The sequence below is a fragment of the Rattus norvegicus genome, chromosome 20, assembly GCF_021556685.1.
Source record: "Rattus norvegicus strain SHRSP/BbbUtx chromosome 20, alternate assembly SHRSP_T2T, whole genome shotgun sequence".
In the NCBI taxonomy this organism is placed as follows: Eukaryota; Metazoa; Chordata; class Mammalia; order Rodentia; family Muridae; genus Rattus; species Rattus norvegicus.
This window is the reverse complement of record NC_141553.1, coordinates 44191379-44213483: the sequence shown is the minus strand read 5'-3', so window position 1 is coordinate 44213483 and position 22105 is coordinate 44191379. Positions and strand designations below refer to the sequence as shown.

General features: G+C 42.9%; 1 long non-coding RNA gene across 10 annotated transcripts; it reads right to left on the bottom strand.

Annotated features, from left to right (window-relative positions):
* Window positions 1-1071: 1071 nt before the first annotated feature.
* Window positions 1072-20358, bottom strand: LOC102555751 (uncharacterized). Of its 10 annotated transcripts, XR_015645880.1 has the most exons (9): window positions 9143-9352; window positions 8287-8852; window positions 4760-4830; window positions 3117-3195; window positions 2586-2721; window positions 2364-2459; window positions 1995-2255; window positions 1652-1792; window positions 1072-1348 (listed from the first exon to the last, which is right to left on the bottom strand). It is a non-coding gene; the product is annotated as an uncharacterized LOC102555751 (long non-coding RNA). The 10 variants fall into 10 exon arrangements; XR_015645878.1 differs by lacking the exons at window positions 8287-8852; window positions 9143-9352 and adding an exon at window positions 20096-20358; XR_015645876.1 differs by lacking the exon at window positions 8287-8852 and having other exon boundaries at window positions 9143-9495.
* Between the last annotated feature and the right edge of the window lie 1747 nt (window positions 20359-22105).

The window sequence follows — 22105 nt, the reverse complement described above, 5'->3', positions numbered from 1 at the left end:
ACACACACACAGAAGCACATACATATATGTACACATATATCCAAATACATGTATGCACACACATACACCTGCACACATACATATATACACATGCATACACACACATACATACACACATATACATACCACTGTGCAAGCATTCAGCAGCTGAGCTGCAGCTCAGGTCCTGTTTCCTCCTTTTCACCTTTGCAATATTTAATGTTACTCAATGTCCTTCCAAAGCACTTAACACAAAGTTGTATTTTTTAATGTGCTACAGATGGGTCAATTGTACTATGACAGACCCTCAGGATGGAAATCCCCTGCTGACAAAATATGAAAAAAAGAGAGAGACAAACACATACAAATGTACACACACACACACAGAGCCACACAAATATACAAACACACACATACACACAAACACACACACAGACATGACTTATAAATACCACACACATAAGTACACACATACACACATATACATCCATATATACTCGATACAGGCATGCAGATACAAAACTATGAACATACATCTAAGTATACACATAAGTACACCCATACACACCCATGTATACATGCCACACACACCTACATACTACATACACATAAAGGTACAGGCATGCACAAACATACATATATATGCATATATGTGTGTATACTACACATATACACCACACATGCATAAATATATGCACACTTCCATATACACACTATACAAACACACAGGGATATACATACACAAACATAAACATACCACACACTCATACACACACATAAATACATACTGCATACATATAAACCTGTGCACATACAGCACATAAACACATATAACATTTATACATACATGTGTACCACATACATATTTACATATATATACCACAAATCCACAAATATAGACACATGTCACATATATACACAGATATACCCATACATATATGTATATTACGTAAACCCATATACACATCTATATATGCACACACACAGACATACACCTACCACATATGTGCAAACACACGAACAATATACTCAGAGACACATCCACACAAGCACTTATATAAGCACAGAAATGCAGACATACATACTATAATTAAATAAATAAACACTTAATTAAATTGACTATTTTATTGTGATAGACACATGGCATTTAAATTATAGAAAATGTAAATTTAAATTACAAAAAAATGCTGCAAAAATGAATGGATGTACACACACACACACACACACACACACATACACACACACAGACACACACACATATTTTTGTAGCTGAGACTTTGAAGAGTCCGCCTATGTGGCAACTCCATCCTGGGTGAGGGAGCGTGCTGGGGTGCTGGGCAAGCAATCTGCTTTAGGAATCCCCTGGGATCTATAGAGGAAGTGAGCACATTAAATGTACAGCCCCAGAGTCCTGTAAGAACCACAGAACCCTCTAAATTTCCACTGGTGGGGGAGGAGGGTGAAAAGCAAAGCACAAAATCGGGGAAAGTCAGACAAAGTCATCTGAAGGGGATGCTGGAAGGAGCCAGGGCCAGAAGCAGACCTGGGGGACAGTCCCTGGCCACCACCACCCTTTGCCCTATCAGTGGCCTGGGAGCCACAGCTGAGAGGGTCAGCTATCTGGAAGAGAGCTGTAAACTCCAGAAAGGAAGGCAATACTTCTCCATGGGACTTCCCTGGCGGGGGTTTCAGATCTTTCTCTGTAGCAACCTCAGGGCTTGTGACAGGGCTTCAGGGAAATGAGACAACTCAGATGCAAATGTCACAGGAAATTCAGCGCTGAGCCTTGCAGAGCAGGAGAAAGCACTCTGGCCTAAAGAACAGAAATGGGTGAAAGGAAGCCTCAGAGAACCAGGGAGCACTTTACCAGGTCATCTGTAATGATTAAAGTTATTACTGACCACCTACTGTGTGCTTAAACTATGAGCACCTTCCCACCCATTCTTACAACACATATTAGGAAACAGACATGATTTCCCCCATTCTCCTCTGTCCAAACAAAGAAATGCTCTCACCAGAAAGTTTTATGGTTATGTGTTTCCTTGTGACATAGCACAGATAAGCTTCGATCTATTTATCATCCACAAAGTTACAGAAAATCACAGCCTAAAACTAGCAGATCCCTGCCCAAATCTGTATGCTACTGAGCGGTTGTGTAGAAACAGGAAATCTTGTAGGCTCTTGGGGTCTCGGATCTCTCAGTCATAGAATGGGCTACAGTGGGGTCTCTCCAGCCTTTGGCCTCTCCAGCTCACAGGAAGTCACTTCGCACCAAACTAAGAAAGAAAATTACAAAATCGCCATCAAATATTTTTAAAGGCAAACGACACATTGGGCTTATCATGTTCTTGTTCCCCACGGATAACACACTTCAGGGGGTTTACCGTAGCAAATTAAAATTTTTTAAAGTTGTTTTGTTTTTGCTCTTTTGGGACGACCATGGAAATGGAGACAAAGTTAGCTCTCTGTCAGCAGAAATGCTGCACAGAAAAAAAAAAGAGAGAGAGAGAAAAAATCAAGTCAACATTCTTCCTCTCCCCCAACCCCCACCGCACCCCTCCTCCCAGGAGTAACCCATCACTCACTGTGGGAAAATGATTACTTACAGGAAGTAGGGCTGATGAATCATCACACCGTTCTTCTGGGACTCTCTCAAGTGAAGTAGTAAGAAATTAGCGAAAAGATTGAAAAGTGGGGGTGTGGACTGCGATTTGCCAACAGCTCCATTCTGGGCACTGCAGGCTGAGGAAAAGTAAGCAAGCTTTGGGGATTTTGAGTCACGAGGCACTAAATCACCGTCCTGTGCTAGACTGTGGAATCCAGGGCAGAGCCACACAACTCATCTTCCCAGAGTCACTCCTTGAGCCTGAGTTCTTAGAGCTCCAAAGACTCATTGATCAGCAAACAGCAAGTAATGCCACCTCTGGGCTTGTCCTGACAGGCGACCTGCTAAGCCCTGCCTGTGTAAGAGGCATCCCTCCTTATAGAAAGGATCAACAAGTATCAAAGGAAGGCTTCAGTCACTTAACACTGCCCTCTCCTTCTACAATACAAGGACGCATGGACACCACAATCACACTTCCTATTGTGGTCTTAGCAAATAGTACTGTACTTACACTTTCTCCTCTATGACTAACCTGCTCCAAATGCTTTTTCCACCGTCGTTTTCTACTTGCCCTTTTTTGCCCTTAGAAAGTGTCTGAACAAGAAGCTGTTCTGTAATCAGAGACATAGAAATGCACAAGAAATTTTAGGACAAATTACCTACTGCATTTGCAAACTCTCGGGAGCCTATATCATGAGATCAGAACACTGATGTTTTAATGACTTGGTATTCTCTATTTCTTTTGTGTCTTGAAGGCAGTGAAAGGAAAAGTTCAGTCAGATGTTTCAAATTCTCACAGGCCAGGACCCGCTACAGGAACAGGTTTTGTTATAGCACCTGGACTGAACAGGACTCAATGGCTGAGGTCACCAGTTCCAGGGTCATTTGCCTTATTTAAGTCTACCTCCTTACCAAGTTAAAATAAAAAATAATCACAGACTCTAATGTGTCCATTTTTTACTGGTGAACTATGTAATTGTGCTACAAATAAATTATAGGCAATACAAAGCATTCAGAGAATTATTTTTTAAAAGATGGCATTTAAGATATATTTGCGTCTATTAATTTTTCCTCTCCTGTATCTCACTGAGCCCTGGGGCTCGTGTACCTCCCCCTGGGCACTAAGGTTCTCATGTCATGATAGGATTCATGTGTTAAATGAGCTCAAAGGATGTCCCATGTCCAATGAAATCTTGCTAAAACCCTAAACAGTCAAGGTTGATCTTAAGGCAGCATGAAAACCACAGGTGGGTGAGCTCGGACCATCCTCTGGCTGCTCAGAAAGGTATTTCCTCTGATGCCCTGGGCTCTTTGCTCCTTAGATTAATTCTTTGAAATATGATACATGTATACATCTTTTAATCACATCCACCTCCATTTTGCTCTCCCAACACCCCCCAGACCCGATTCCAACCCATTCTCCTCTGCAATAGGTCCCCCTCTCAACGTCATGTCCTTTCTCTGTCTGTCTATCTATCTATCTATCTATCTATCTATCTATCTATCTATCTATCTATCTATCTATTTATCTACTATCTATCATCTATCTATTCATGTCCTTTCTCTATTTATCTATCTATCTATCTATCTATCTACCATCTATCCATCTATCTATCTACCATCTATCTACCTATCTACCATCTATCCATCTACCATCTATCTACCTACCTATCTTTCTTTCTTTCTATCTATCTACCTATCTATCTACCTACCAGAATGTCCTTTATCTATCTATCATCTATCTATCTATCTATCTATCTATCTATCTATCTATCTATCTCAAATGGGCCTAATTAGTGCTGCTCATATATGCAGGAATATGGAATTATTTATCAGGGCATGGGTCTATGCCCTCAAACGCCCCCCCAATTCTTAGCCCCACTCTCATCCTCATATACATCATTAACTACTATAAAATTTTCATTTAGGGGTGGTGTGTCATGAGCCCCTCCCACATCATGTTGTAATGTGTTAACTGGCTTAATCTTGCACAGATCTGCAGGTATCCATGGTTATTCTGAATTCATGGGTGCATGGTCATGTCTTGGGCAAAAGACAGCATTTCACAGCGCTCTGCTCCACCATTAGGCGTTATACTCTCGGGACACGTCCTGAGTGCAGGGATGAAGTGTTGACATAGATGTCTCATTTAGGGCTGGGCATTCAGTCACTTACCCACGGCACATAGCCCAGTTATGAGCCTCTGTGTTGACTGCTTCTCTAGCCAAGACTGAGATAACCGAGATCTATGGGTTCAAACACAAATATTCAGGAGTTTGACAGCATGACCACTCAGCAAAATAATGAGAGTAGATTCCCCACCCTCCTAGGACCTATAACCTCTCCAGCTGTGGTTTTGTGGGAACAGCTGAAGACACCTCTTGGTGATGTCATCCTCCTTCCAGTAAAACTAATCTTTCGAGACCCATTTCTACAGAACACCAACGTCATGTGAAAGGTAGAGGATGTGTTTCACTCTGGTGGCCACACCCTGGGTGATGACTGTGCAGGGTTGTCTACAGTGACAGGGCTGATGGCAGGTGATCTCTCTCTTGCCATGGAGAGAACGATGAAGTGTTTCTCGTGCCCAGTAAAGGAAATATAGGTCCGTGTTCAGGATGCTGAGAGAAACTAGAAAATCTCAGCTCCACACTTACTCTTTACTAAGCTGTGCCTAAAATCCCCATGCTCTCTACTCATTTTCCACTTAAAAGGTGTGTGTTTATTTTATAAAGACATCTCAGCAGGGAAACCTACTAAACCACCACTCACATTGTGGCGTGACTTTTGGAAAGGAGTTTCCTGGGCTCATAAAAGTGCAAGGCCTATCAAATGTTGAGGGGCTGAGGCACAGAGGTGGAGAAGGAAAGATGAAAGGTTAAAACCCATTTGGAAGACCCACTAATTTGAATGGGGGAACTTCAGGTGGAAACAGTAAAAGAAACCTGCCGAAGACAGGACACTTTGCTCAGAGGCCGTTCCGGCCAGTCACAGAACTAAAATAGCTTACCTCAAGATTAATACATGAAACACACCGGCTTGCAGAGGAAGACAAGAAGTCCTTCCTTACCTCAGATCAGAGCATGTGGGAAACAAAGCTCGGGAAATGTGAAGGGTGTTGAGGAGGGTGACTCTAAGGATAATACACCCAGGGCGTGGGGGCTTCGGGTGCTCTTTCCCCAGCTCAGCAGCCCCCTTCCACCCTTTAGCAAGCTCTTCCCCTGCTTCTACCCATGACACTCCTCCTGGTGGCTGCCAGGAATTTCTTGTAATCGTTGCTGTCTTCTATCTTTCACTCTAGTAAATCATCCTTGAGCTTCCTTTTGAGTCCATTTCTGAGTTTCCGTATAAATGAGAGTAAGACACCCCCCCCGCCCCCCGCAAATCTCTACTCGAACCATTGGGGAGATGGAGAGAAGGAAGAAGGATTTAAGGCAACACAGCGAGTTCTAGGTCAGCCTGAGCTACATGAAACCAAGTCTCCAAAGCAAAAAACAAAAAAGAAAGCGAAGCAAAGAAAATGAAATCATTCTACTGGAATCCACTCTAAATCTTGGTTTTGTGGGGCATCCGTTCTAAGATCACTTAAACAAGGAAATAAACCTAGCACTTTTATGGCCTCAGAGTTGACAAGAAGTTACCAAAATTCCCAGTGGGCATATACTAGACTTTCACACTCCAGCAAGGGAAACCAGGGACATTCCATTGATGAATCACATCTAGAAGACAAGGGACACTATACAACGCTTTCCCAGACAAAATGAATCTTAACAAAGTTGGGGAGAATGAAATCAACTTAAGAGATTTGGAAGCCATGGGCATATTTCCCAGAAAACATGACAAAGCATGAAGTAAGAAATGCTTGAAAACAAACACTGGGCCAGGAATTAAGCTTGATAAGAGAGAACTCAGTGGGAACATAGAACTGATGCTCAGGCAGATAACATTGGGGAGGACCTTGGGACAGAGTGAGCCAGGTGCAAGGATATGCTACCATTTCCTGGAAGTGTTAGAGGCAAGTTCAAGGGCTTTGTTCATTTTTCTGTTGTAACTGATTATCTGAGGCCAGATCATTTACAATGAACAGAGGATTGGTGGGCCAGTTCCCTTTCTATGGTTCTGATGAAGAGTAACTTAGGGGAGGAAAAGAGTTTTTTTTTTTAGCTTACAATTCCAGATCACATCCCATCACTGAAGGAAGTCATGACCAGAACTAGAGGCAGGCCTGTTTACTATACCAGACAGAACTTGGTCTACACCCATGAAGTAGAGCAGGACACAATGGATGATGCTTACTACCTAGCTTGCAGGTAAGTTTATACTCTGCTAACTTTCTTACAGTTCAGAACCACCTGCCAATGGATGATAGCCCTCACACAGTGGCTTGGGGGAGATGACTAAAATATGGATGAGAATCCCTCAGAAAGGTTTTTCTTTTGAACAAAAAAAAAAAAAAACTTTTGTAAAGGCTCTGGCATCAAATCTGGCATGACACATACAAACTCAAAGTGACAAATATGTGATGCTATCTATCTTAAGTGTATATAAGTAGCTTGGAACACATAGACTGCCAGTGGGAAGGTTCTAATCATATCTTGACACTCGAATATTCGACTATATATGATGTCAAAAGTTTCTGAATGAAAAGAGACCAAAAGAGTCAACATTTTTCCCTGGAAAGACCAAACATCTGGTTATTTTGAATTACTAAACACGTATTTCATTAAAAAACACAGAATAAAATCTTATATATCACTTCCTATGACCTTGGGTGTAGATGTAATTATTTTCCATGGTTTTATGTAAACATAGCAAAAATAGTATGGGTTCCAAAACCAATAGCTGAGCCCAATGATACTAATCCACTTGTAGCCCTTGTTTGGCTTCCAAATCACTGAATGTGCATGCAAGCTCGATGCCCATTGTATCGTCAGGGTTCTCAACCTGTGGTTTGCAACCCCTTTGGGTTGCATATTACATACTTACATTATGGTTCATAACATAGCAAAGTTAGATTTATGAAGTAGCAATGAAATAATTTTATAGCTGGGGTCATCGCAACATGAGGAACTATACAAAGGTTGTAGCATTTGGAAGGTTGAGAACCACTACTCTAGTGAAACAGAGTAGACAAAATGAATATATATATATATTCATTTATAAATAATTTGCCAGAGTGGCTTACAGGCTATAGTCCAACAATGGTCATCTATGAATGGAAAGCCTAGAAATCCAGTAGTTGTTCCACCATGAGACCGGATATCTCAGCTGGTCTTCAGTGTATGTTGGAATCCCAAAGAAGTAGACTCCAATGCCAGTGAAGGAGAGAATTTGCCAGCGAAAGCTGGAGCAAACAGGAAAAGAGAAAGAGTTTCCTTCTTCCATCTGTCCTTTACACAGGCTAACAGAAGAAGATGTGGCCCAGATTAAAGGTAGATCTTCCCATCTCCAAAGATCTGAATTAGGAGTGGGTCTTCCCACTTCAGATGATTTAAACAAGAAAACGTCTCTCACTGGTGTACCCAGCCACTTGGGTTTTAGTTAATTTCATATGTAATCAAGTTAACAACCAAGAATAGCCTCACAACCATACTTTTATGTGCCCACACTAGCTCATCCTGTCACTAAAAACAAGATTTAGAATTGCATTCATCTTCTTGTAGAACCCTTGTTCTCCTATATCTGGTAAAAACACCATTTACCTTGGATTTGAATGAGAATATTTCATTAATCAAGAAGCATTTCTGTTGTGATTTTTCATCTCAAGGTATCCCACTAAGTCAATAGCGTCCAGTCACGTGGTATGCAGCAAATGCTCACCCAGAGCTCTTCAAAGGAAACTAGATCTAACTCGCCAAAATAGAGCTGTGTTGTCCTTTTGGAGCACAGAGAACAGGTTAGCTCATTTGCTTCTTCTTTTTTTCTTTTTTTCTTTTTTTTTTCTTTTTTTCGGAGCTGGGGACCAAACCCAGGGCCTTGAGCTTGCTAGGCAAGTGCTCTACCACTGAGCTAAATCCCCAACCCCTGCTCGTTTGCTTCTTAACGAACACCAAATCTTCTTCACCTCTTCACAAAGAAGCTTTGTCCACAGTTTTGATGTCGTTGGTTACTTCAGTTTGAAAAACCTGGCACTCATGGATATGGCTTTAGACTGTGTTTGTCATCAAGCTTAATGGGACTTTCTCTTTTGGGTCTTCTTTTGGTGATTCCTTGTCAACTTTCCACACTTCCTTCTTACCTCTAACCCTTTGATGGCCTCTGGACAAACCTAGTCAGTCGTATTTGGTTAGAGACAAACATTCCGGGACATAGGAAGAAAAACAAGCATGATCATAAGGATGGGGCTTCTCCTTTTAGTTCACAAATAAGTTGAAGACAGCTTAAAACTATTTTGTTTCTTCTCTGACCCGGCACATTGCATACCCCAGACAAGTAGGTACTCGTTTTTAATGTGCTGATTCTGGAATTTTCAAATATTCAAAACAAGTTTCTGGGGATATTGTTAGATATTTATTTGTTATTCAAAGTCATAATGTAGTTAAAATCTATCACACGTACCAGGAAGAGAGAAGTGATCTTCTTGGCTCCCTCGTTGCAGGACCAGACTGGAACAGGCTGTGGACTTGTACTTCAACCTAAATAGCACCCACTTTCTTTAAATTCCTTGGTTCTCTTATAGAGAATGGTCTCCATCTACCCATGGCAACCATTGGTGTGAATGGCTAATTCTGCCCCGTCTACAGGGAATGAAAGTAAAGCTTTTTCTTTTCTAATTTTGTATAGTTTCAGTTTCAGTCATGCAAGCTTGTAGATTAGAGTCAAACGAGACCAGACTCTGTACTCCCAAACCATTACCTCGATGTCAATTCTGACGTGTTCCTCCCTAATGGGTATGTTTCAGTCTCATGTCTACATGCTAAGGCAAAATGCTCTATGTCATTTCCAACTTCTTTCCACCATCCTGCTCCCCACCAATCAAAATTAATTCTTACAGAAGAAAACTCCATCCTGAAATATGAGTCTTTCAAAATTGAGTTGACTCTGATTCAGGTCCTACATCAGAAGCACTGTCTGAGCTACCTCCTAGCTGGAAGTTCAGCACCTCTGGTCTATATAACCAGCATGGACTACGGTGTGGTGGCGTTCACCCATAATCTGAGCACTCAGTAGGCTAAAGCAGGAGGCCTGGGTGTTCAAAGCTACCCTAGCAGAAATTCTGTTCCCAAAAGGCAAGGAAAAAAAAGCTAGAATTTACTGCCTCATTACAAGAACTAAATGAGATTTATATACACATATATACATGTATATGTGTATATATGTATATATATGCATGTGTGTTACATATATAAACATATACATAACATAGTCATATATGTAAAATACATGCACACATGGTGATATAGTATGTCATTATGCAATACATATTATCATCCATATGACATTCTTGAATGCACGTGCATACCCACAAAGTCACACATACTCATAATCTGTCTAGTGTTGAACTTAACAGAAGCCATTGCTTCAGCATGTATTAAGCCTTAGGCAAAGAACAATATTCAAGAGTGGTACAATATTACTCACTCCTTGCAAAGCTTAAGATGTGGTTTAAAACTAGAATAAGATTCCTGAACTATAGCACATAATTAGAAACTATATTGCATAAACTTACTATGTACTTTATAGCCATTATTAAAACTATCCATAAAGCTGGGTTACCTTTTTTAAATGTCACAAACACACAAACCTAATTTGGATGTAAATGTGGAGTTATCTAATGGAACTGTATCTAAATAGTGCGAATGGGATAGCCATGTGGTATACAATTAGGCCCTGGGGACAATGTATCCCCAACAGTGAGAGCTCCTATCATTTCCTTTCCTTGACATTCAATGGCATCTAACTAGCCTCAAAGGCTCATCAGACAAGAGCTGTGAGTCTTAAAGCCTTATCCTAGTAGGAAGCTACTGAACAGATGTCAATGTTATATCTTTATCCTAGAATTTAGGACTTTGTACACGATAATCTATGTGTTTCTTTACATATGTATTTTATCTTGGAGATATTAAATGTTTATGAGGGTCATTAAAAAAAAGACAATTCATAGCCTGGGTGGGGTGGTTTACACCTTTAATCCCAGCCCTTTGGATGCAGAGGCAGGTGGCTGGATCTCTGTGAGTTCCAGGCCAGCCTGGTCTACATAGTGAGTTCTAGGGAAACCAGAGCTACATAATAGAAACCCTGAGTCACACACACACACACACACACACACACACACACACACAGACACAAACACACACACACACCACACAGAAACACACAGACACAAACACACAGACACACACACACACACACTCAGCCACAGTCACACACACACACAGAGTCACACACACACACCACACACACACACTCAGTCACAGTCACACATACACACAGTCACACACACACACACACACACAATACACACATACACACACACACACAATTTATGAACCTAGTATGATATCACATGCCTGTATTCCCAGCCTTCAAGGGATGGAGATAGGGGGATCAGGAGTTAAAGATCAACCTCAGCTACATAGCAAGTTATAAGCTATCCTGGCTTACAGGGGATCATGCCTTAAATTGAAAAACAAAAAACATACAATAATCAAGTAATGAAAACAGGAGCAAATACCACTGGGAGAACACGTGCATTTGTTCTATTTGGTAAGCAGGAAGTATCCGGTTATCATTCATGAATTAGACTAGAAAATGACGCAACACTAAGTAAGTAATCAAGTAGGAAAAGCAAAAAGAACAAAAAGAGAAAGAAAGAAAGAGAGTAGGATGCCCGGGAATCTCCTAAACCCTGGGGCAGTGAGAGATGGCTATTCAACATGATGTTTTCTTTGGATTATTCATCTATCCACCATGCTATAGAGACTATCTTTATGCAGGTAATTATCACAATGTTATAAGTACTACAAATGGCTCTTTGGGAGGCACATGATTTTAGAAGACATGTTAAACTTGGTAAATGGCAGAAAGGACCATGGCAAGGGCTGTGACTGCACTGTTTGACAACCAAATCCTAGTAGAGGCCCTAAAGCTATCTGCCTGGGTTCTTCCCTTGGCAACCAGCACTTGTATTTTGGGTAGTAAGCCCAACACCCGTGTCCTTCTGGAAAATGGAGCTTGGGAACCATTTCTGAGGGCAATGAAGCCATAGAAATGAGTTCCTGGTTGTTGTGGATGCCAGATTTCTATACAGATCTATATACACATGACCTCAAAACTGCTTCCTTGCATATTGGACTCTTCTACTAACGCTTACAATTAACTGGCTGAGGAAGAACTAGATGCCAATGGAGAGAAGAAACAAAGAAAAGATTTACGCATCCCATTTTCATTCTGCTCTCAGGAGTTGTTCTGAAATTTTGAAAAAAAAGAAAAGAAATATTGAAGCCTGTTATGATTTATTTTTGTTATTTTTTACTCTTTAATTAGGAGGGAGAAGGTACATATAATGTTCTTGAAGCTAGAGCTGAAGCTCCCACAACCCAGAAATGGCAGTTTCTGATATGTGAGCTGACTGATATGTGATCTAGGACCCAACCTGGGTCCTCTGAAAAACACTGCCCAGTCTTAACAGCTGCAATGCTTAAACATAAACACTTCATGCAAAGATGCCCTTAAATCTCTCTAGGCCTATTGAAGGTTTAAAAAAAATGTTCATGGTGTTTTAATAGGTAGAAAACGTCTTTCGAATAAAAGAACATAGGGTCACATAAGAACCGAGAAAATATTATTATAGAGCTTATGTCCTCAGCAATAATAAACGAGGACATAGGATATGTGCCCACCCATGTCACTAACGTGTCAAGACTGGGTCATCCATTCAAATGCCCCATTTCTCCAGGCTTCCGGCCAGCCTTTGTCTTCCAGCAAATCCTTTGTGCTTATGACTCAGTCCTGTGCATTCATACTCTGAATCTCGGGGTTTGTTTGTTCAACGTTCTGTTCTCTCTTGGCTTTCTACTCACTGTGCATCTGCCTCTGCAGATGTCCCTGAAAATCCAAGTACAGAAGAGCCTTGGTCACATCTTCTGGTGTCTTTGCGATCACTGTTTTTGATACTAGAAGAACTTCTTTTCTTCTTGCGTGTTCCAAGAAGGTGTTTTTCACTGTGTTAAACAAAACAAGCTGTGCACAGAAAGGTAGTGCTTGATCTCTCTCCTACAGGAAACCTAAGAGCTGATCTCATTCAAGTTGAGAGTCTAGGTTACTAGAGGTTAGGTAGACTACGAGGAAGAAAGATGGCAGGAGGCATTGATTAATTTGTTCAAAACCACAAGCAGACGAGAGAAACCATGTAGTCACTAGAGATAATAATGGATGTCTATTTTTAAAGTGGAAGAAAGCGTTTTTAAAAATTGGCAAAGAGATTATAAGCATTTGAGAATCTGTGTATGTTGTGATTTAAGCATTAGATAGTGTGTTCCTGTATAGACTACCTCATGATGCCCCCTTTAATGTGCATATTCACATGTACCAGGGAAAATTAATTATAAAAACTCAGAGAGAACTGGGTGTGTTGGCACAGCCTGTAGTCCTAACACTTTGGACACTGAGGCAGGAGGAAGCTGAGAGATATGAGGTGAGGAAAGAGAGACAGAAAGATTACTTAAAACTTAAAAGCGTTTGTCACGGGGCTAAGAACACCTCAAATGCAGCAAAAGAGAACGTAAAAGTACGGAGGCTGGGCAGGATGATTATCAGTCTGAGACTGGAAAAATCCTGTCTCAAAAGACAAACAATGAAACAAAAGCCAACATCCCACAATAGAACTAAATAACAAACAAGCAGGGAAGAAAGAGCCTCTCCAGAGGACAGAGGGCAGCTCTCAGCTGCCTGTCCAGCTGGGATTCCCCAGAGTTTGCTAGGCTCTCTCACTGGCCTCTGAGCAGAGACCTGGGACCCATGCATTTCTAGTGGTCTTTTCCATTTCCTAACCCCTGTAGTCACAGGACTTTGCTAAAGCCATTGCCCTAGTGCCAGTCAAACTTGTCATCCTTACAAAATAACAAATAAAATCCACAAATATTTTGATAAGGTCTATTTAAATAAATGAAACCCGCTATCATTTTGACAGAGCACTTTCTACCAAGGGTGACGGTGTTTACAGGAGTTTAAGCAAATATTTGCATGAGGGGCCCTCGCCTGTTACAACAGTAGGATGGAGTCCAAAGTGCAGCACCTATCCGGGCTTTCCAAGGGCTTCCACGAAGTCTCTGGGAGTGGCTTTCCTGGCCTAGTGCCCATGTCTTTGAAATGGGCATATCAGCTTTAGCCCAGCACCTTATCAAAAACTGTGTCCATTACTGGGCCAAATAAATTAAGGGCTCATTTGAAATCCCTAGCAGTCCTTCCTGGTTCAGACCCAGAAAACAGTCATTTTATATGACAACCTGAATCTCCTCATGGGAGGAGATGGGGCGAGGGGGGCGGGGAGAAAGAGAGAAGGAAAGAGGAAACTGGTGGACCTTATCCTGACCCTAAGCACCACTCTCCTTCCCAGAATATGACCTGAAGGTGAGGGTGGTGTGGTACTGACTTTTCACCAGGAACGAACATCAATACAGCTGTCTCTTTTCCCTCCGATCATTAGAAAGCAGAGCGCAACAGGAAGTCAAAGGTTTCAGCAGAATGAAATCAGTTCAGGACATTGAAGAAAGAGAATGGACAGAAATGTCCTCTGTTCCATCACACTTCCATATACCTACAATCACCAATGGAATCCCCTTTTTATAATATGATGAATATATTGTATGTCATTCCTGGGGAAGGCAACTCAAACAGAAATGAGCAGTAGGTGCCCAACTTCTATGGGAGCATTGGAAAACAAGACACAAGGACACAGACAGACAGACAGCAATCGCAACTCCAGAGTACACAGACTTTTCTGATCTCTCACTTCCGTGCTTGAGTAGAAAACAGTAAGTGTTGTATGTCCAGACATCCCGTCTTTTATTTCTGTTTAAAATAGCCATGACTTTTCTCCACTTCCCGCTCCCACAGCACTGGCTCTGTTAATTGCCCTTTTTTGTCTCTTACACGAGATGGGCTTCATTTTGTCTCCTAGGCTGGCCTGGAATACTTGGAGTAAGAAATCCCATTGTCTCCGGCTCCTGGAGAGCCGGAAGAAATGGAATGCACTTCCCTCTAGAATGAAAGCTCTGAGCTCACTTCCGGGTTGGTTTAAAAATCCAACAAACCTCACTAATCTCTGGGCACTCCCCAAGCTCAGGACTTGACATCCTACAAATCCCCACCCCGGAAAACTCCGCCTCCAAAAAGTTCCACTATAATATATAAGCCTGTCTTTTGCTCAGTTCCCTGCCGCTTCTAACGCAGGCAGAGGCAGCCACCTCTTGTGTCTTTCCCAATAAATCTGTTGTGTGAGGTTGGTGTGCTCTATGACTTTGTGGTATTACTTGGCTCCCGATTTCCAGGATACCTTCTCCCTCAGAGCTATCACACTTCCACTGGGGAAATGGAAGGGTCAAAGTTAACCCACAAGCCCCAAGGACAGATAACCTCCTGAAATGCTGGGCTATGGTTCTTCGGAAGTAGCAAGCCACACATCTTTGCTCCCCTAAAAAAAATTATTTGCACCAGATGTGCATGATTGGATGTGGGCAGGAAGTACAAAGGGAGGAAATATGTATGCTTGCTCCTGATTGGAGCGGATGGGAAATCAGGATATATGCTTGCCCCTGATTGGAGCTGATGGGAAATACGGTATCCCTACAGTTTTGCTCTTTTAAGCCTCTGTAAAATGTGACTCTTTGCCATTTCCTGGAAATCCAGGAATGGACCTGGCCTGAGTCCATCATCCTGGCAGATATTTAATAAAAGCTTGCTTCAGATTTGGCTCAAAATTGTGGAACTGGCTTTTCTCTCATGAATCTTGAATTTAGTAGAAGCCTTCCTGCTCAGAGCTGTAACACTTATAGCCACCAGTGCACTCAACTTAGTGTTTTGTCTTTCTGCCAATTAACATTTATTGCTTTTATTATCTTTTTCGGTACTAGGAGGCAACCCCGGGCTTCAAGCGCGTCAAGCATGCGCTGTACTGTAAAACTATAACCCAGCCCACAACCCACTTCAATTGGCCTAGTGGTTTCAGCTGGACCGTCTTTGGGTGGAGCTCAGCTAGTGAAAGGCCAGAGGGTGTCTATTCATGAGCCAGAAGCAGGTAAAAATCTTTGTGAAGCTGCTATGCTATAGCTTGTGGCACCTGCCTATAATCCCAGCGTTGGGCTGATGGGGAAGTCTTGGTTATAGAGCAAGACCTGGGCGAGAGAGAGAGAGAGAGAGAGAGAGAGAGAGAGAGAGAGAGAGAGAGAGGGAGGGAGGGAGGGAGGGAGGGAGGGAGGGAGGGAGGGAGGAGGAGGAGGAGGAGGAGGAGGGGGGGGGGGAGGGAGGGAGGGAGGGAGGGAGAGAGAGAGAGAGAACGAGCAACCTTGAGCAACCTTCTTCTCACCAATCCCCACCCCCCAACCCCCCAACCCCCACCCCCGTTTCCTGCCTCCAATTCTCAAGCAAAAGAAATGCAGACGCTCAGAGGAACACAAGCATAGAGTTTACACCCTACAGGGAAACTTCTCTCACAGAATTGCTGTGAATGGCTGTGGGTTTAGTTCCTTTATGACTAAAGGTAATGGTTACTCTGTTTACTATTTCACTTCTTTTTAAGGCCCAAGTGGCCATATGATAGTGTCGTAAGGTTTCCTTGTTTGGGTTTTGGTTTTAACCAATGCTCTGGTTCTTTTAGAGACATTGGCCAGGATCTGGGTGTGGTTGTTCACGCTTCAATCTCAGCGCATCGAAAGCTGAAGCCAAGGCAGGAAAACTACTTCACCTATCTGTCTGGCCCACAGACTGGGAAGAAAGCTGAGGGAAGAGGAGAGAAAGCAGGGGAAAGGGAAAGACAAAAGTAGGCAAGGAAAAGAAGGAGGAAACTGGAGGCAGACAGGCTACCTGGGAGAACACAGGAAGTCTAACTTGTTCATCCACCTCCTCCCTCAAGGGGAGCTAATTTCTCAGCAATAAAAGGTCAGTGGTGCTTAGGTTCTTATCTACCTGGACTTCTTCCCATGAGCAGTGAAGAGGAGCAGGAAGCCCAAAACTGTTTTGCATACCCACAGGCCTATGGTAACCTTGTAGCCTTGGGGAACAACAACGAGGCACATCCGGCTGACCAGCTGGCTTAGTAACACTAGTGACTCTGTTTCCTTGCTAAAAATATGCACCTCCTGGACTTGCATTTCCTGAGTCAGGTAGGTAGGTAGGGGTGTGTGTGTGTGTGTGTGTGTGTGTGTGTGTGTGTGTGTGTGCGAGCGCGCGCGCGTGCTCGCTCGCTCGAGTGTGGATGTCTGTGTGTCCGTGTGTGCGTGTGTGTGCAATTTACATTACAGAATTTGAATTACAGAATGCACTGGACATGTGTGGGCACAGTGGTCTAGTCTAGGAACCAAGTTTCTGTTTCACAAGAAATATCCTGACTCTGTGGTGACCTTAATACTCTTTTCTTTTATTTAATTTTGGGCTGATGTTAGAGCAATTCATTTTCTGTCATGCCCTAAGCCCAGAATATCTGCATAGAAGCTTATCATGCTACATTGGTCTACATGGTCGGTCCTGCTTTCAAGAGCTCTTTTGGTCTAGAAGCTCGTGATCTTCATTTCCGGAAAGTAGTATTTGTGAATATCAGTGAAGCAGAGAACTATTCACCTTGATGTCTACTCTCAGGGCCTTCTGTCCAGCCTCAGTGGTGTTTGAAGATCTGTACCCTCAGTGATCCCAGTTTCTTAAAGAGACACAACGTACAGACCTCATGACTATAGCATTAATATACACACACCAGTTTATACAAAGGTCCTCTGCTTCCTCCCAGAACTGTGTCTGAATCTGCTGAAATTCTCGTTGCAGGTGGATATGTGGAGTCAAGTAGCTTAATCTGCTAAAAGCCAAGCTTTCTCAAGCCTTCTCCCTGCCAGCTGCCCCATGGTTGGTTTTGAGAAACGACCTGATATCCTAGGAATTGCTTTGGCAAACCTTGGTTGAAGTATGGAGATTCTAACAGTTTGGTTATGGGTCTTTGCTTCAGGATCTTTCAATCACTACCTCGCTAAAGACCATTTCTTATAAGTGAGTGTCATATACCCCATACTGGCACGTCTGTGGAGCAGTATCTCCCAAACCCTCTAGTAGGACATTTTGGATTCTATTACGTGCAGAATTAAAATTGGGAAAGATCCTTCTAGAAACACATTTCTGACCTACTTTAAAATTATATGACTTTATAAAAAGTCACAGGACCAATGAGAACTTGCCACATAAGTCTGCTGACCCAAACACAATCCATAAAACTCATGACAGAAGGAAAGAACAATCTTCCAAAAACTGTCCTTTGAGCTCCATACACAGGTACCATGGTACTCCCTTGGACACACACACACACACACACACACACACACACACACACACACTTAATAAACAAATTTTTAAAACAAAATTTAAAAAGTGGTGCAGAACCAAGTGTGAGTGGTGCAAAATTGTAAAACCACCCCCAGCCACAGGAAATGGATGCTTGAGACAGGAGGATCACTACAAGTTCAAAGCCAGTTCTATGAATTATAGGCCAGCCTAGACCGTATACTGAGATGCTGTCTCAAAAGAATGCAATGCAGAGTTTCACACATTTAATGGAGATAAAAGTTTTCACCGATGATCCCTTTGCATCAATAAAGGCTTTATGTCACCAGACTAAGCAGAAAGGCATTTATTATCTTGGTACTTTTTGGAAAGCAAAGAACTCATCTTAAATCTCGGCAAGGAGAAGCAAGCAGAAAGGCTCAGGCCAGGAGCTGTTGTGCAAAACAGAACCTTCACTCCACTTCAATGCTTACTGCTTAGTTCCCACAGGCCTAGGAGAGAGAAGTGAAACTCCATGTATTTCACCCAGAGACAGTGCATGGTGACAGGTGGTTTCCCTGTGTATAGGCAATACCCCACTTCAATTCACTTCTGCCTCTGAGCAGTCTGCTGTGGGAGGCCACATTTGTGCCCCACGTACTACCTCGTCTTGAGTATGAGCCGAACATGTGATTTTGATGGAATGACGTCTCGTGAGCACATCCTATTAAGCCTTTAAAAAGGATTGTATCAATGTAAATAAGGTCTCTAGTCAGATGAGTGTAAGAGAAATAAGAATGAAGTTATCTTGGATGAGCCTGGCCTAATCAGATGAGGGGTGTGTGTGTGTGTGTGTGTGTGTGTGTGTGTGTGTGTGTGTGTTTTGAAACAGGGTTTCATGGTTGCTCAGACTGTGAATCCCTATGTAGTCAATGCTACCTCTGAATTGATCTTTCAGTGCCTAACTCACCATGCTTGCTTCAAACCCTGATGGCCCAAAATCACCAAACCTGTGACACAGAATGATCCTTATCTCTTTATGAGTCATTCACCTCCCGTGTTTGTCATAGTAACGTAAAACAACACAAGCAACCACAAGAATGTCATGTGCAGAAAGCACGGGGTTCTCCCAGAACTCAAGCTGCAAGGCTTTGAGAGAATCTCATCTCTTAAATCCAGTCTGGGGGCTGGGGCCTGGGGTGCACACCTTTAATCCTAGTACTGGGGAAGCAGGAGCAGGAGATTTCTGGGAGTTCAAGATCAGCCTGGTCTACAGAATGAGTTCCATAGAGACCCTGTCTCATCCCATTCTGCCCCCTCTGCCCCCCAATAAACTCCATCCAACTACTTAAATGTTAGCTAGCATCCAGCCAAACTTTAGTATTGGTTATCCCTTCCTTAGAAGATTTCTTCCCAAGACATATTTGGGCAAGTTAGGAAAGTCTCTGATTGGTTTTATTTGTTTCAGAGTTGGTAGTTTCGACATGGCCAAGGTCAGCCAGTCTGTTTGAGAACTCATGAAAAGGAATCAGTGTTTCTGAAGGGAATCCCCAAGATGAATCAAGGGTTTCAACTCATGCAGCAATGCTTCCTTCTAAAAAGGGCTTTCTCCCTAAGGCTCTGCAGGGAGATGACTGCTACTCCAGGAACGGTCTCTACCAGTACAACGTTCGCATGGAGATTTAAGGACCTTCCTTTGGTTTTGTTTGCTTGCTTGCCTTTGAGCTGTCATCTCGCCCTTTAGAATTCACCGTGCAGCACAGGGCAGCCTCACTCTCAGGACAAGCCTCCTGCCTCAGCCCGCTGAGTACTGGAATGACAGGTGGGCCGCACAACACCAGCTCAGCTTCTCCGACCTCCTGCGCATGCTGCGTTGTGTTCCCATGTTCCAGTCAATAGTGATATATGCCCATAGTGATGATATTCCCAGCTGCTTTCTTACCGAAAATCAAACAACCCATTCACAAACCAGTGACACAAAGATGTCATTATTTTAGAAAAGATTCTTCCTGAAGAAAAGCACTAAAATGATTGGTTTTGAGTTTATCTTACCACATACTGGTCCTTCTCCAGGCAGTGGAAGAGTATGGGGATGCACAGGATCCCAGGAAAATAGTTTTGTGAATACATTTGTTCATCAATGCGTAATCCCCATAGCCAAATTCCCAGGATGCTCTACTTGCCACTCTGATATGCTTCTGTTCTCACCTCAAGTGTGCTTTAATAAAGCCTGACTAATACCTCCAGACCCAACTTCCTCTCGCTGCAGAACAGCACTGCTGAGGAGTGGTAAACGTTGAGAATGAAATTTAAGCAACTGTGGTCTCCAGGAGCAAAACAGAAAACATTACTTGCTAGACCTTGTGTTGTAATTTCCCACATCGCTACCTCAAGGACTGGCAAGAAGTCAGGCACTGTCTCCTCGGGACGCTTAGCAACTTCTTACAAAACTATACTTTGTGGGTTTCCCAGGTGCCTGTCACTTCCTGAGCAGCACACAGGAATGAAACAGTTCCTTAACTTTTACAGTGGTAAGCGACTGGGCCACACTCTCTGAAGCTAAGTGTTTACTGCTTATAAATAAGGAACTTACCTCTAGACTCATGCAACTAGCTCACGCTCTAACTTGGAGCTGAGATTAAAACCCAAGTTTGGGGTTGGGCTGCTGGTTTTGTTATTTATGTCATTTTGAAGCCAGGGCCTGGTACGTGCTGCCCCTGTACTCCATCCCTGAGTGACATTCCCTCCTCTGCTACCTCTGACTCCTGTCCCTGTAGCAAAGCCATCAGTGGATATGCATAAAGAAATATTCACCAGGCAATATTCCACGAGTAAGACCCACTAAACTATTATCCCACATTCATGACATGAGCACATTGGTGTAGTGGCTTGAATATGGTTGGCTCAGAGAGTGGCACTACTTGGAGGTGGAAGCCTTGCGGTAGGTGTGTCACTATGGGCGTGGGCTTTAAGACCCTCTCCCTAGCTGCCTGAAAGCCAGTCTTTTCCTGTGTGCCTTTGGATGAAGATGTAGAACTCTCAGCTCCTCCTGCACCATGCCTGCCTAGATGCTGCCATGCTCCTGCGTGGACTGAACCTCTGAACCTGTAAGCCAGGCCCCCAATTAAATGTTTTTTATAAGAGTCGCCTTGGTATCTGTTCATAAAAGTAAAATCCAAATTAAGACAATTGGGGTGAGCCAGTGCCTTGAGTATCAGTCTAGATCCTGCCTACCTTGGAGGTCTTAGCCTTTATCCCCTGTAACAGGCACATGCATACGTCCATACAGAGGGCAGAGAACAACTTGGTGTATTGATTCTCAGGCCTTGTCATGGGTATATTTTTTGTTGTTTTGATTTTTTTTTTTGAGATAGGGTCTCTGACACAGCTAAAACTTGCCAAGTAGGCTGGGCTTGCGTACCAGGGAAGCCCAGCTATGCCAGCTTCCTGAGAACTGTGATAAAAAGCATGCCACCATGCCCAACGTTTTATTCTATTGTGGATACTGGTGATTCAACTCAGGCCCTGGAGATGCAGGACAAGAACTTTACTGGCTGAGCCATCTTTCTGGCCCCAGAAACATTGGTCTCTTAAGTCTGTTACTGATCCTTCCCTGTCAGTCTGAACTTGGTGCGGCTCCCTTTTTTGTCTAAGTTGGCGTTGTCCCCTGGAGACTCTGTTAGTCTTTACCTAGGCTTTCTGTAACAAATCTGTCTCGTAGGCCATTGTTAAGGCTCTGACTAATATGTGCAGGGTCTCTTTAATGTCCTGCTCTCTTGCGTTCACTGTATTTAATACACAGCTATGAGCACTAGCACTGAAATGTTTGTAGAATTGGGATTTCCAAAAGATACATTTCTATTGGCTAGTCAGCTTTAGGAGTGTGGCTTCCTAGCCCAACTTGCTCAGTAGAGACAGGGTACAGGGATCAATCAAAAGAATTCTTCCTGACAAATTTTGGCTGAGCTAGACTGGATTTAAGAGTGGAGAGTCAGGGGATCACGTCAATGATCTTAGGAAAAATCCTTGGAAAGGCCCTAGATTTCAAGGTCTCCTTACCCC